At 42.8% G+C, this 14,489-nt stretch overlaps 1 protein-coding gene and 1 long non-coding RNA gene across 8 annotated transcripts in view; both read left to right on the top strand.

Moving 5' to 3' along the window:
• The window catches only part of CAMTA1 (calmodulin binding transcription activator 1), a 326,976-nt gene that overhangs the window by 31,615 nt on the left and 280,872 nt on the right, over positions 1-14,489 (top strand). The window lies entirely within an intron of this gene.
• On the top strand, positions 12,804-13,826 carry LOC128144250 (uncharacterized). The gene is made up of 2 exons (XR_008236016.1): positions 12,804-13,106; positions 13,462-13,826. It is a non-coding gene; the product is annotated as an uncharacterized LOC128144250 (long non-coding RNA).

Below are 14,489 nucleotides of genomic sequence, written 5' to 3'. Positions count from 1 at the left end.
CAAAATTGTTTAAAATTAGATAGGTGTTTTGGTATCATGTTAAAAAAATGTTACCTTACTGCGTGTAAAGACTTGTGAACAAAAAGCCAGTGCATGTTTGTTCCTGCCAAACGGGGTCCTGAGAAATAACCAGCTTGCTCCCGTCTGAGAAACCTTGTTAAGAACAGGGGACACACAGAATTGGACGTTTTATACTGGAATCCAGTTACTCTGAATGTGCTGGTTTGCATATCTCCTCTTAACACCTCATGGTTGGGTTCATTGACATGAAACAGAAGTATTTAAAATTCAGGTGTCTGGTGGACCAAGGTGAAGTTGAAGAATGATCCAAATAGGCCTACAATCCCTTGCCTTTATTCCTTCTGGGCAGCAAGGCTGGAAGTTACACCGCAATACCCACATAGTATAGTGGGTATACCCACCCAGTGTAGTTTTGGTTTTCAGTAACACTGTCTTACAGTACCTTTGCCATATTTGTGCGAATCATTTAATAATAGCAGCAATCAACTTTGAGAAGCTACTGTAAAACTCCAGTTAGTATCTGCCTGTTGCTAGCTAACTACTCTTGTCCCTCTAATCAATCGTTTGTAACATCTAAACGCATTAACAAAAACTGTACCCACGAGTTTAATGACTGCAAGTGGCAAGCTGAGTGCAGAATCAAATAAGGATCAGTTCATGTGTGTATTTTTCAAGGTCAGAGTCCTTTACACCCCTTCCCCCCCCTTTTGTCTGAAAGTTCAAGTCAAGTATATGTTTTTAACATACTAAGTACCGTGACAGAATTAATAGGGTTTTGGGGGGAGTTGCTGGCATTGGCTCTTCTGTGTAGATGTTTTTGTCTTGGGTCATTTGAGTCAAAATGTGAATTGTAGAAAACGTGGGTTGCCATTTATTCTGTGATAGCATTTATACTAATGGGAACGGGGCATGGAGTAATAGCAATTCCAGTGGCTCTAAAAGGTGATGTTTTGACAAGGACAGTTGAGAAAGCAAGCTCTCCACATGAGTCTGTGGCAGAATGATGCTCCTTCTTGTTATTGGGAACAGCTTGTTGGTTTTTAGTCACTTTTCTCTAGTATTTCTGTGGTCCCTAGTTTAGAGCCTTGTGTATATGTTTACACATGCAGGCTTTCAGCTTTTCTTTTTGAACAATGTTTGGTGTGTGTAGCCTGCCAGGGTACAGAATGTGGCACATGAAGTTAATCACATAGCTGAAAATTTTTATTATTCAGAAGCATGTTACAAACAGGAAAGCGTAGGTACTTGTGAGGTGTATTAAGAGGGGGGAGTGGATGGTTTTGGTGGTGCTTGCCAGCGTATTGCTGGTGTAGATTTGTCTCATACCTTAATTCGAGATGGATTGTTTGCTAATAATCACAAATCATGAGCTAGTATGTTGAAAAACCAAACCCAACCCACTTCTGTCTTTTTAAATGTCAAGTTTGTCACACTCATTTATATCTCTCTTTCCTCCAAAATCTGTCACTGTGGCTGCCACGCAGTGGGGACAAGGAGCTGGTTCTCTACGTGGGTTATTACTGGCGCTGCCTCTGCCAGCGTATGTGGCATGTCGGTTTCAGTTTCCCTATTGCATTATTTAAAAGGAACAGCTTGTGGCCAGAGATTTTTGGCCTCGTTAGCTCAGAAGCGTGCAAAAAAAGAAAAGGGAAAAAAAAAAAAAAAGGCAGAATCTTATGCCTAGATGAAGTCTTGGAAAATTTGTGTTAATTATGGGGGAGGAGGGAGCTTAGCTTACAGATTTTATTTCCCTCCCCACCCCCAACCTGGAAGTTTAATTCTGTTCACTGTTATAATACTTGAATTTTTCTTGTGGTATAATTGAATAATAATGTTGGACTACATTTCAGAGTCATTCCTAAGGGAATGTAAGTTTTCGTCTGAGTGCACAGGTGTTCTGTCTATGCTGGTGAAGGCGCGAGTTGTAAAATACAGAAGAAGATGATGTATTTTATACAGTGGTACTTCCGGAATCTTTGTGTTAATTTCAAGATCATGGGTACTGCTTGCAAGGTGTCTCGTGGATAGGGAGGTTAGTTAACAGGTATAAAAGAAAATAAAATGCGTAAAGTAACTTACAGATCTGAATATGTCTGTGACATTGTTGACCTCCCTCAAGCTCGTGTGTGTTGGACAAACTCACGGATGTCTGGTCTCACCGTAGACTTCTCCAGAGTGTGAGCGTGGTGGGATGCGGTGTGGGATGCGTCCCAAGGGGCGGCCAGTGCCGGCCCTTCTAACCCAGCTGCGACCTGGCTACTTTCCAAAACCCTTTTTCTGCTCCTTTTTTGGGGATATTTCAAGGAAACTTAAACATGGTCCTTGTACGCATCTGTGGGTCCTTGAAATAAAGTGCAGTTGTATCTTCAGCCGCTGGGGCTGGTGGGTGGCATAAAGGGCCGGAGTTGCACGCTGGCGCGTAGGCTTGGTCTGCTGATGATTGCCTTGCATCTGCAAATGAGCTGCTGCCGAGGATGAACGCGGAGGTCAGGGAGCAGCTGGGGTTTGTTCTTTCCTCTACCAGGGCATCGCCATGGGAACGCCGCAAATAACTTTTTCTGAGCGCTTTCATCTGCAGATTGAGGATAATGGTCATATGTTGCTCTGGATTGGGTAATTGGGATGGAGAAACAATATCCTTTGAGAGCTGAATAGGTTGTGGTTGACTTTACACTTAGTAAAATAATGTATGAGCAGCAAGAGAAATGGAGCATTTAAAAATTCTTAGAACACGTTACTGAGATGTTTGCTTTCCGTCAGATTATGCAGTTTTAACTGAAATGTTTGATGGAAATATATTTCCATATCAAGATGTCATCTCATCTTAAATCAAGTTTATAGTGGTTTTATATTTCCTAGTGAAGGAAGTGTTCCCTCTAATTCAATTTTTTTTTTTAACCAGAGATACAAAATCATAAGTTTAGCCAAGCAATTTAATTACAGATTTACATTTTTTGAGATGCCTGTGAAAGTGCATGTGTGCTTATTTCTCTTGCTCTGGGGGAGGATAGAAAGGGGTTTTTCATACGATTTCTCACGTTAGGACAAATCAGTTAATTGCCAGAAAATTCTGCAAACGCTCTGTGCATTTGATGGAGTTCCTTGCTCTCGGGTTTTAGTTGTCGTTCATTTTGAACCGTTTTAGTGTTTGTGTAATGCAGATCTGGCTTGGCTTTAGCGAGCGGATGGAGCAAAGACTTCCCGTAGCAGTGCTGCTTGTAGCTTGCTCGGCGTGCTCGCGGTGCGCACCAAGGGTGGATTTCGGGGGCGCTGGGTCTCGGGTCCCTTCCACGGGGAGCGGGACGGATGGTCCCAAAGCACCGCCGTGCAGAGCCGGCTGTCTGCCGGTCCCTCTGGGCGCTCGGCTGAGCTCCTGCTTTGCCTGGCGGCTGTCGGCACTCCTCTCCTCGTGCCTCGTCCACTAACGGAGGTGGCAAAGGTCGCCAGCTTCTGAACCGCTAATCGCTTTGGGCAGCAAGAGACATTGTCCGCAGGAAAGGCATCCTGCTTCTTTCTGTCGAGTGACCAGGTTATCCGGGAACCGGGAGCTTCCCAGGCCGCTGTGCTCTCAGCGGTACGGTGGGTGCAGGGGCTCAAGGGTGTCGGAGTAACCTTGTCTCTGCATGGTGCTTGCCAAAAGCGGGATTGTGGCTTTGAGCAGAGATGCCTTTCATTAGTGGAGTTGGCAGACGCAGCCATTAATCATCCTTGTAAACTTAATGACGAAGTATGAGAAAGAAGGAAAAAGTTAAACATTGGAGATGTAAAATGCTACCTAGGGCTTTTGTTTCTGACAGTATTCTATATTTACGTTCTCTGTTGGGAGAAGCCCAGAATTTCCACAGTAGAAAAAAACCATTAGTAATTGCTTCGTGTGCTTAGGCTTTTCTTGAGGGGCGAGACAGAAATGCCCCGTTTTCCAGTGCGGCATCTAGCATCAACTTGTTACAAATTTCAGCCTTAGGTATTGCTTGGTAGTATGCAAATAAGTGCAATAACAAAACTCTCTATTTGAGCATTATTTAGCATAAGAAGAAGTTCTTTAACGATGCTGTGTTGGGGACCTTGAGTTGCATGCTCACTGACATCTCTGATGTGGTCTTGCATTTTTGCTTTGCTTGCACGACAGTGACATTCTCCTCTTCCGCTTGACATCAAGTTATTTCCCGTCTTTTCTCTAAAGCGCAGAGAAGATCTTGAAGGTTTGGAGAATTGCCTGAGGGACGTAAGGGACCCAGACTGATTTGGGAAGTGAGTCTCAAGCATTTGGTCTGGCTATTATGCTATGAAATGCTAGCAAGGAGTAGGTGAAAGCGATACGTCGCCTGACACCTGCTACTCCAATTCCCCCTCAGCCCCCCGGCAGATGAGTGTCAGGCAGCCAGTTACTGGCATGGCTCCTGTCATCACAAGTTTTTTCATCAAAGTACCACTCCGGGTAAAGACGGAGCAGTATGGCATACTACTACCTTTTTTTTTTTTTTTTTTTTTAATGCTTTCAAGTGCCATTTAGAATTAACTCCTATGTCTGAAAACTTAAAACACCTGCTTGTTTTAAGGCTGCCGTGGACAGTAGGGTGTATTGTAACATTGGGCTACGTTACTGTACCAGTTCATACCTCATTTACCAAAGCAGCTTAATGTGTTATAAATTCATGGGTTGGAGCAAGTGTATGGGATCAGCTTTTCTTATCACCACAGTCAGAGCGAGGAAGGAAGGGGGTGTCTGTCCAGGTCACAGCACCCCCTCTGCGATATGCCATCAAGATGGCAAAACTCTCTGGAGAGGCAACAGTTTCATTACAGTTTCCTGAGGACTGTAAAGTTATTCAGTATATTTTGTTTAATGCTTTCCATTAAGGTCAAGTTAATTCAGATGTGTTTTGCTTAAGCGCAGAGTTTCCCGAAGCCAGAGGCTGGCCATTGCCGTGAGAGCTCTGCGGCTGCCGAGCTCTTACAAAGCTGGAACGTCTTCGCTGTCTGCATCGGCTCTGTGATCTCTCACGAGCAATAAGAATATTTAATTTTGACTAATTGCCTGCTACCCATGTGATCATGGAGTATAAAATATTACGGTGGTATTGGCAAATGCTATGATTAGAAGTTTCGTTGCTTTCTCTTCCGTCTGATGATCCTCTGCTGGAGCAGTAGTGGGGAAGCAGTCACAGTCTGGCTTGTGCACGCTTCTGACATGGCATCTCCTCCCGCCACCATTGGTGTGGCGCGCAGCGTTCCCTTTAGGTTTGTGCCGAGTTGGGGGCTGAACCAAGTTAACATAAGGTTTTGTGAATGAAAGGAAGTGCCTGGCTGAAAGTGCCTAGTTGAGGGCACCATGTTTGCCAAGTGCTGGAACAGCCAGAGCATCTGTAAAATCAAGAACGTCGGTGTTGATTCAAGTCCTTTGTTTCAGTGGTGGTGGTCTTCTGCTAGCCATTGGAGCTGGGAAAGGCGTGTCCCATCTGAGTTTGTCACTAGCTAGTTGGATGCCTGCTCTACCAGCCGTTGGTAGCGTGCTTTCCAAAGTGTGTCCATCCCCTTGGCCAACAAAAGAAATTTAAGAAAACCCACTTTTCTTTAAAGGAGAAGCAGTGGCTCTGAAAGTGAGATCAAAAGGAAATAACGTTTACACCCTGACTAGAGCAGAGTCAGGAGTAAACTGTTTGTACACCTGACTGATGCTGTCTAGCACGGGTGGGCGGCTTTTCTCACTGCGTGCGTACTTATGGTTTTAAGGCCAATCAGTGAATGAGATGGAAATTTCTCTTTAACAGAAGCACTTCATTATGGGTTTATTTTGTGAAATTAATGAAATTCTGTGCTTTGCTTAATATACAAAGCAGAAAATCTGCTAGTGGCTTTGCTTTTGCAGTTTCTCAGTCATGTTTACATAATTAGTAAATGTTGTGAGCAGGCTCGGTGATTTAGCAGAATTGAAAGGTTACTGTTCCTGGCAATTTTAAACAAAAGCAGTAATACCTGCTATGCTCTTCATGCTCTAATAGAGATTCCTCATCTTCCTCTTAGGAAAATCTAACTTTTTTTCCTTCCCTTTTGTTAGTGTTAGGACTGACGTTGTGATTGTATAATGATAAGTCTTTAAAAATGGCTGATTTTGCAGTTCTGTTCAGTTAATGTGTTGGAGTCCTGGAACCAGATTGAATCCTGTAAAGCGTAGCAAACAGATGAAATATATTGTTTTGGATAATGTACTGCCCTCCTGTTTTTTTCTTTTTTCCCCAAGTGAATTCAATTGAATGAATTAAATTAACTTTTTTACACTTAACGACAGCTGAAGAAAAAAATTACTTCATAATTAGTTTTAGCATATTATACCAAGTATAAAATGCTGATGGTATTTAACTCACTGGCTTTTTGACATTAGTAACCTGTCAAAATACCTCTGACTATTTTTACAAATTTTGAAACTTTTTCTAGCAATTAGTTTGGAGTGGAATCGGTCCAGTTTGGTTTGAGCACTCCCGTGGCCGTGCCTCCTATTTGGGCTTCCCGGTGCTCCTGTATGTAGAGATGCAGCCGCTTGTGTTTGTGTTGTTTGGGAAGTGGATGTACTGGTTTGTGTGCCGCACCAAGCGAGAGAGCAGACGAGAACAGTTCTTGGGTACAAGGACGAAACCTCCCGGCAAACTGAAGCGGCTACTTCAGATGGAAGGGACTTCCTGGGTTTTTGTCATGTCAGGCAAGGCTCCTTTACTGAAAGTGTGTTGTGTAGGCAACTGTAGTTTAGCAGTAACAAATGCATGTCTAGACGTCTGTTTTTCTCTGTAAGAGCGGGCTCTCAATCCTTTGTCTAGTGTATACACAATAATGCCCAATTTAAAAAAAAAAAAAAATCATAGATTGCTCTAGGAATGTGGGGAAAATAAGGTGGAATATTATTTCCTCCAATTGATTAACCTGGTGTGTTTTTCCTAACCTGCATCATCTGTTGGGGCTCATCCTTTTTAATGGTACGTGGTTACTCTGAAGTATAGTATCAAAAGAGAGTGTGGATGTAGGGGAAATAAGAAGTTGGAGTTACCAGTTATATAAACCCTTCTTCAAATGTGAGAGAATCGGCAGAGGGCATTAATGTAATTATTATTTAGCTGTTTACAGGAACATCAACAGTAGTGGTAGGTACCACTGCATCATGTATTTGGGTCTCTGGCTTGCCCAGCACTGAGTAAAATACTCGCTGGTGTGTTCCGCAGGTTGTGCTTTGTAATGCATTTTACAAGGAAAATGTTACAACAAAGTCAATTTACAAAGTCAATTGAAGTGTCTCTCTGCCAGGGACTGGCATATATAAACACAAATGAATTGGTTCACTTGTCAAATGAATGGAAACTGAGGATATTATATTTTGTAAGTGATTGAAATCCTGTCTTCTCTGTCTCATGTTCGCTACTTCCAAGGGTGGCTGTTTCATTTTGAAGAGGAAAACCAGGGGATTTAGATGAAAAAGAACAACTAGATATGAAGGAAAAATTAGTGCCAATAAAAGCGCAGATTTTATGCAGGGGTAGTACGTAAGAAAAAGGACTAAGAGTGAAACTTGTTTTCTGCAAAAGGAGTGATCATTGGGGGGAATGAAGTGTACCTGGGGGGAGAGAGAGAGGGAGGGGGTAGAAATCTGTTGCAATAGGGGAGAAATATAAAAAAAAGTCTTTGCGTCCATTCCTTTGGAACTGGCGTCTATACCCAGCTCTTTACAAACGGGGCTGTGGGTCGTAAAACCAGGAGCGGGGAGCTGTTTGCTGGCCGGTGTACAGCAGAGCGGAGTTAGCAAAATGTGGGTGAGGCGTTGGGATTTGCGGGACTGCCCCGCATTTAACGCCGCTCAGTTGCCAACCCACCGGTAAAACGTTCTGGGAGTTACCTAAAACTCGCCTTTACGCACACTTTGTGTTACCTGAGGAGGCGGGAGGGAGCCCCGGGGGATGCGGGGTGACCGTGTTCAGGTCCCCATCTCTCACCTTCGAGGAGTTCCTGAGCTGTGGGCTCCACCTGACCGTGTGACTCACGTTAATGCTGTCCAGACTTAATTAGCTGCTGAGTCACTGCAAATTGGTGTCTTTGTTGTTGAATTATTTCCGAGTCACTTGGTTTCCAAATTGCTTCCCTCCAAAATGAGGTTGTCTTACAAATCGGTAGGGTAAATCATGATGAAAGGACCCAGCCTCCGCACGCGGGTGAAATAACAGCGGAAAAGCTGACTTTTTTGGTTGGGTTCACAAAAGTTGGAACTGATGAGTGTTGGAAATAACGGCAAGAACTTGGTTTTAGCTCCAACATGTGGCAGTAACTTTAGCAGGAGGGTTTGCCAGACGCTGCTGCTGGGGGGGGTGTTAAAAATACAGACCTTCCCACTTTCTCCAGCGGGTTCTTGACTGTGATGCGTGTAAAGCGGGAGCAATGCAGAAAGATGCAGTGTGTGTTCTGGAAAAATGTATGGGCAAATTAGGTCATTGCACTACACTTCAACTTTGGAGATTTTCTGTCATCAGTGGCTTCTTTACCTTAGGAAGACACAGTTTTGTGGGGTGGGTTTGTTTCTTGGCTTTGAGCATGAAGCTGTTTCAGTCCAGACGAAAGACTCCCAAAACTTAATGCCTTGCCAGGCAGGGGGAGAGGCGCTGAAATGAAAAGGGATGTAATGCCCTTGGTGGGTGTCTTTCTCCTAAAGTTATCTGATGTAAATATTACACGCTCTGCATAAATTTAGTATAGATAATTGACTGCATCTTGCTTGGAAATGAGTACCAAAGGTTTTTTTATAGCTTCTGTGTAATTGAAATTCCAGGAGTAGAGGCCTTTGTCTTGGTAACCACATTTGAATTACTTTTTTATTGTAGTGTTAAACCAATACGTTATGATGTTAGGAGTTCGGTGTGCGTGTGTGTCAATAATTACTATATTTCCACAGTTACAATGAATACAGCAAACTCTTGAAAAAGAGCATGTAATGCTTACCCTGCAAAGAGGTGATCTAAAAGTTGTATTGGCAGCCATTTGGGTTCTGACCTGCTGAAGGTAACCTGTCAGCGCTGGAGCTGGACTGCATGCTTTGTGCAGCACAGTGCCAGCACGTGAGCCGTGCTGGTTTTTATCCCGAGCTCTGAAAACACATTTTGTCTAATAAGAAACTGATGCACCAATATGGAGATGGAAAGACTTGTAGAAACCATTCTACAGGGAGGTTCAAAAACAAAACCAAAAACAAACAAACAAAAAAAGGGTAGAAAAAAGCTGCTAGAAGTAGGAGTCGACCTCCATAGCCAGGGTGGTTGTGGGCGCAGGAGGGCTTGCTGCAGCAGGCACCTTGCAATTCAGCGTGCCCGGGGGGAGCAGGACGGCCGGCGGGTGCTGCCGTGTGCTGGGTGTGAATTGCAAGAGCTTTGATGTGATTCTATGGAAGGTATTAGTTTTACTCACTGAAGCTCCTTTGTTTTGCAGAGATCTTGATGCAGACGCCCTTTTGGATTTCTTTTTAATAATGTGTGACCCTTCACCTTTGATCCCTTGACCTGCATTACTTTGGTAACCATTTCATTTTTTTAATTTCATTTCATTTTTAATTTTGGTGTGCAAGCTGTAACATTTCATCATTTTAAACTGTAGCGTTCTTTGACCTCCCCAAATGTCTTTTTTTTTTCTATGAAGATATGTAATGTTGGCTTTTCTTGAATAAAAACTATTTCAGTTGTTTAAAAAAAATAAAGTATGTAATTTTCATTGGGTTTTGCTTCTTTTAAGTTTAACTGTGTATATGTTTCTTGTATAGTACGTTACTTTTTTTTGACCTGTGTTCTCCCAGTACTTAGTCTAATTTTTAATTTTGATATTTCCGTACATCTTTGGTTTTAATTTGCTTTTCTGTACAGTTCTTTTGGTCAGTAAAACATATGCTGGTGTCCCCACTCCACCCCAGTCACATTTTGATAGCGTAAAGTAATCATGGGAACATTTAAGATACTCTTATGAATAAGAAATATTCTTTATTGTTAAAATTTTGTTCCCCATCCTGAAGATAACTTTTCCTAACCATCAGCTTAAAACAGATAGCTATTTTAATAAAAGATTAGGCTTTAGACCAAAATGAAAATCTCGATTGAAACTTAATTTACATTTATTTTTACATTATCATTGAAGCCAAAAGGGAAGTTATCAATGCTTTGGGATGTGCTTTAAGCATGGATGTGCTTAAAGAAGCAGTGTTGTCCGTACAGGGGTAGTAAAGCCCCCCAAAGTTAAGTAGGTGTTTTCTTTCCATTTTTCTATTGAAAGGGTACTGGCATGTAAGACAGATTTTGGCCAGATTCTATTTTTATCTTGTAAATGATCATATGAAATCTACTGAGCACAGCCCACTGAAGCACAGATTATTTTTTAAGTGTCTCATTATTTTATTCTCTAACATTTAATGCTGAAGTTTTAATTGCACACAGATGAAGCTGCTAAATGAGCACTGAAATGGATTTAGGTTTTCTCTGAGCCTTGTTGATGCTTATAAAACTTTATATCGTTCATTAGAACTACAGATTAAAATTGTAGTGAGCTGTTCACATATTACAAGTCGGCTCTGCCAACCTCACCTGGCCACTGCCCATGCCTGGCCTCTTTTGGAGGAGCCCGAAGCCCATCTGAAAACCCTCCCGCTGATACTTTCCCTAGCACAACAGGGGCTGCAGCAAGCTCCGCTGCAGTGTTTGCTGGGGCTGCTGCTGGCCCCCAGGGCTGAGCCTGAGCTGCCTTATTTACCTGTGAGTCCTCTGAAGGCTTGGTGGGTTGAGCCCCAGCAGGTTTTACCCCTGAGCGGTGGGGATGCACCGTCATCACCGGAGTCTGCTTCAGGAAGCATCTTCTATTTTTAATTAGCATCCGTGCTTGAGAAAAAGATATTTCCAGCACTAATCTTTGTGCTTAAACAGCAAGAGCTCTGGTTTTAAACTGCCCTTCATTGTGTTTGCAGAGTCACCTGTTAAAAGAACGTGGCAGTCAAAAGCAGTATTCACAAAATTCTGCTGACCAGTATCTGCTCTGTGTTGATGCACCTGTTTCTCTTTGACCCAGTGGTTAGGAGCTGAGATGGACAATCACAGCCTACATCAGTTTTTGAAGCGTTCAGGTGGTTTTTTCCTTTTTGCTTCCTGTTCCAAATTTTAGCTGTAATAGTTTTTGTAGGCCTAGAGTCATCAATTCTGGTATACAAGGCTGCCGCTCCTACATCGAGCATGTTTTGGATAGCTGGGATTTGGCTTTTACTCTGGTTTTAATGCTGCCTGTCAGCCGGAGAAGTATGATCCTCCAAAATCATCTCGAGCTATTTCTCCAGTCTTCAGAACAGGGTTTTTAAAACTCAGTGGAGAAAATATTTTTTTTGCCCAAGAAAATGCCTTGAAGACTATTTTTCTCCTCCTTGTAACACATATTTTATATCAGCAGCAGTTAGACATGAATGCCTTGACTTTCTAGGAAAGCAATTTTTAAAAAAACCTTTATTTAGACATCTGGAAACCAAAGGGAATCTCTCTTCTCTGTGTAGAGGGCTGGCTTTCAGCTGCCTCCTGGTAGAACAAATAGCGAGGAAAAAAAAGTGATGGAATAAAAACGTCTGATGTTGGGAATTGGAGTCAATAATATAAAAACACATGGGCTTAAATGATGGCTAGAATTTCTTATTTCGGAGGCATTTTGCCATGTCCATCCTGCCTTCTTTTCATAAGGTAAGCACTCTTAGTGGTGGAGATAGTTGCGTGTATCTCACAAGATGTTTGGGTGACACAGGATGATGCATGCTATCTTTTTCATGATCTTTCCAAGTATTCTGGCAGATGCAGATGGTTATTCACAGAAATCGGAGTAATGAGTATGGATTATGCCTGTTAGCTGTTGCAGGGGCTTCCAGGATGCTCAAGCTGCTGGGGAAGGAGGAGGTAGAGCCCTTGGAAAGGGAGGATGGGAATTGTTCTCAGTTTCCTGTATAAACAACATTAAATATTAGTAAGAAAAGCTGCTTTGTTAACAAGGCAATAGCATTACCATTTACCCGAGCTTAAAGTCTGTCTTTGGGTTTCTGCTGCAGTGTTACTGGATGACTGTAGATAATACCAGCAACAGTTGTCCATTTTATGGCAAGAGATGCCATGAAGAACTTAATTCATTTTACTGAGCTTGTTTTTTACTGAACAGGAACTAAAATACGTGCTTTCCTCAAACGCTTAATCAAAGAACTACACAAATGCTGCAAAATGTTGGCAAAGCAAAACATTTGTCTATTTAAATATTAAGAGAATACTCTGTTGAGAGATTTGTTCCTGCTTATGAGGTTTTTCTGTTATTCAAAGCCAGAATATTGATAACATCCACCCCTGAAACAAGTCTTAATTTTGAAATTTGTGCAATATCTTCTACTGCTGGATGCTTTTATATGCGAACCTTACGATAAGGCTAAATGGCTGAAATGAAATACTTGGCACATTTACTAGATTTAGAACATTGCGTGTCTTGCAGTTCAGGTAATGCAGCTGGGGTCGGATTAACCTAATCTGCTTTATTCAGCCTAATAGACACACTTGTGTATCAATCATCTGCATGTGCTGTTCATTTAATAAAATATACATAGGCAGCAGACAAATTGCTCACTTCAGTCTGGCCTACTTTGAAAAACAGATCTATCAGTCAACACAAGCAAACATTTTTCTATTAATAATAAAACTCATCCACACATGCAGGATGAAAAAGCGTGCAGGGCAGATTTCCACACCCCCCCCCCCCCCCCCCCCCCGCCCCCAAAGTCTGTGTCTGAGAAAACACAGATTTCTGTACAGAATCTGTCTGTATGCCATAAGCCTAACAAATGGGCAGCCGTCCCCTACTACAGTGTTTCAGGGCCGGCGGCTTCTGGGTTAGAATCTTGTTGCTCTGGTGCGTGGAGGGGAAGGGGAATTCTCACTTCACGGAGGAAAGCCCGAGAGCTGCTCCAGCCTTGCAGGCAGTCGCACCTGGCTGTCGGAGCGGCGGCCGCGGGAGGACTGCTGCCCTGGCAGTCGGCTTCTTCGGGAGTTTCTCCTCTGGGGTTGGGGGTGAATTTCCCAGGCTTCTCACCCCGCTTGCTGCTCTGCGTGTATATTGTTTTGCAAAGTCCTGTAAATAATTTAATTGCTGTTATTGCTTTAATCTTTAAATGCTCAAAAAGCATTAAGGTCTTTGATCGCTGAAGGGGTAAGCCGGCGCCGTTGGGCAGCCTTCCCCGACTCGGTCTTCTGCTTCTGCTTTTACTCTGCTTACGGAAGTAGAACTCCTATAGCAATCGAAACCCTGCATTTGGCTTTCTGTATGTGCTAGAGCTAGGGTCCTCTGTCTTTCCTTCGCACTTAGCTGCAGAGGTCGGGTGAGAAAATGTTCAGTGATAAAAATGTGTTTTTATTTCTCCTTCAGGTTTGCCTTGTCTGCTTTTCAGCTCTTCTAGACATTGGAAATTCCAGTTTGTGTTTATTTTCTCTGGATTCCTTCCCACAAGACAGAAGTGAATTCAGCATGGATTATTGGGGAGAGCTTTGGCTGGAAATAAGGATAATTGCAGTGTCTGGCTGTGCCACAGATTTACTGATGATTTCTTTTTAAGTTATTCACCTGCACTGTATCTGTTTCCTCAGCTGTAAAATATGGGTAATTACCTCCATTGTAAAATGTTATGGGGTCTGCTGGTAATTATATGAATGAAGTGCTAATTACAGTGATTATTACTTGGACCTAGTCTAGATCTGGGTGATGTTCCTGTTGTGATGAACATATGAAACAAATACTACAACTTGCCTTTCTCCGTTCTTTGCGAGGGACCTGGAGGGGGAAGGTGCCGTGGCACTCGTGTAAATTCCTGATGAGAAGCACTGCTACTTTTTCACCCAAGTCAAATCTATTAACTTCCCATCTTCCTCGGTCCTCATGTGTTAGTAGGGTGGTAGGCTGATGAGAGGCTAAGAAATTACTAATTCAGTAGTTGGATCCACATGTAATTTGTTAACAAGGGTTTATGCTTTGGCATTCGCTTTTCCTCTTGGAGATGCGTAGAAGAAAGCAGATTGGGAGCGGTACTCTCTGCGATACTGATTGGGTTGGGGCCAATCTGCGTGCTGCCTTGCGGCCTCGGTTCCTTTGGAAGATCTGACCTTGGTGCGAGGAAAGGTGTCCTTCCAGCTGTTGAGATTATTTCCCTCCTGTAAAAGACTTCAGCTTGCAAGACTTCATTATCAAACATTGTATTTGCCTTTTTCTTCTCCATTTGTTTAGGACACATTTTCTTTGTAGCTGGGAATAGCTCTACTATCCACTAGCAAAGCTGGGTAGTGGAGGAAGCATTGATATTCTTCAAGGTAGAAATGGAGTGTTCTCATCCAGAAAATACCACTGCTCCTGCCCAGATGATGCTGTCGTTTCTGATGGTAGTAATAATGAGTAATGTCTTA

The sequence above is a fragment of the Harpia harpyja genome, chromosome 7 (genome assembly GCF_026419915.1).
Source record: "Harpia harpyja isolate bHarHar1 chromosome 7, bHarHar1 primary haplotype, whole genome shotgun sequence".
Classification (NCBI taxonomy): Eukaryota; Metazoa; Chordata; class Aves; order Accipitriformes; family Accipitridae; genus Harpia; species Harpia harpyja.
This window is presented reverse-complemented; position numbering and strand designations above follow the sequence as displayed.